Below are 1,999 nucleotides of genomic sequence, written 5' to 3'. Positions count from 1 at the left end.
TTGTCACCTTGCCTTTGCTTGTCACCAACCTGCCCTGCTTGCCCAGCTCAGAGGACTTAATCCCCTGTTGCTGAAGGCACTGCCTGCGCTGTGGTCACCCTCAGCTCCTGGCTTGCCTTCCCTTCTAGAGTAGCTCTCCTGTGGCTGCTCCCTGGCAATGAGCTCACATCTTCTGGGGCCTGGGCCTGAGTGCCATGGAGCCTGTTCACCAGGCTATGACAGGGTCTGTCCCCAAAAGCTTACACACTGGCTCCCAGGCTGCACACAGCAGCTTGCTGCTGTGGTTCCCCCGGCTGCTCCTGGCTGACCTCCAAAGCCTGCAGGAAGCTGTGGTCAGCCGTGCAGACGCAGGCAGCAGCCCGTCAGGTTTCTTTCACATTCACTGCACCCAGAGCAACCTCTGTTCCCCACTCCTTGAACCCTTCAGCTGGAGTTGGGCAAGGCGTGGTGGTCCTGACCAGCAGACCGTTGTACACCGAGGAGTTCGTGATCCACGTAACAGTCAACGTGAATAAGCCCAGGTCTGTGCTTTGCTGCATGTACAGGTTGGCCCTCAGGCTTGTGCCCTGCTGCGCACCCCCCTTGGCTGCAGGACAGCCTCTGCCAGCCCACCGCAACAGCTTCCACCCAGTCCTGGTGATCTCACCACCTCTGTGTCCTTGCCCTTATCTAGCAGCGCAGCATAAAGTCCTCATGTAACCATCCTTTCTGTTGGACAGTAGCAATGATGAATAAAGTTGTTTTCTTGTAAGAAAATCCCATAATAGCTTGAATGACCAACATGATGTAACCTTTTCCACAGAGAGGGTCTGCACAATGTGCTGTGTGTGGACCAGAGGCCTGTTCAATGCTGTGTGACTTGGTGTTTCCAGTATTTCCACCATCTAAAGGGACATAAGATTATCTATACTCTCTCTTTATAGTGTTAAGTTTAATAAATAGGATTTTATATGACACTTTACAGAGTCTGAGTGACTTGCTTACTGGTATCATCATGGACTGCCATCTCCAGGTGCAAAACATAAGGATACAGGATTCACTAGTCAGGTGCAGCTAACCTTTACTGCCTACCCAGGGACCCACTCAATAGATACCAGCTGCTCAGCAGTGCCAATCGCTGCACCAGAGAGGAGTGTACTCAGATCCTTGGAGAAGCCCTGCCATGTCCTCCCTTACTACCCCCAGAAGGGGAGCCCACAGGGGTAGGTGGCTGTTGCAGCACTCCCCAAACTATCAAGCTGCAACAAGGTCTTTTACCATTTCATACCATCATACTCTTCATGCCAGTCCCTCTGCTGCCTTCTCCTCATCTCTCCTCACCCAGGGTATGCATGCACGCTCTCTTCCCCTTCTCTTCCTCCCCTCTCTTCCTTGGCTGCTCTCTCTTCACTGGCTGCCCAATATCTTAACCAGCCACAGCTGCACCTTATCTACATCAGCCAACCCACCGCCCCTGAAGCCAGCCCACAGCTGTATATTATCAATGCTAATTAACCCAGCTTCATTCCACTACAGGTGTCATCCAGCATCACTCCTCATCCCAGAGGCAGCCTGCAGATAGAAAGAAGGGGTGAGAAGGGCTACTGTGCTGGCAGAAACTCTGCCGCCCCATTGCCCATATAACTGCCCCATTGAGATGATCATGGGAAAAGAGGTGCCCTTTGGGCATGTTTATACCTTGTCACACTCTGAATTAGTGGTACAGCTCAAGGGCAATCTGGCACATGGGTTCATTGATCCCCCTGCCTCTCTTGCTGGGGCCCCTATGATTTCTTGCCAAGAAGAAGGGTGGGATCTCCATCCCTGTGTAGATTGCTAGTCTATGTATTAGACTGAATTAAATAGCTGTGAAAATGAACTGATTTGTGGATAGTTTTAGAGCTATCATCTGTTAAGATTTTTGGGAGAAAACATAACATTATACTTAATTTCTGGTTTAAGCAGCTGAAGAGACAACCTTTCTCACGCAAGCCTTTTCTTTCATTAAAAGTTCAAATTA

Source organism: Falco punctatus (genome assembly GCF_963210335.1).
Source record: "Falco punctatus genome assembly, chromosome: 2".
Taxonomy (NCBI): domain Eukaryota; kingdom Metazoa; phylum Chordata; class Aves; order Falconiformes; family Falconidae; genus Falco; species Falco punctatus.
The sequence above is the reverse complement of the archived record's forward strand: the minus strand, read 5'-3'. Positions refer to the sequence as shown.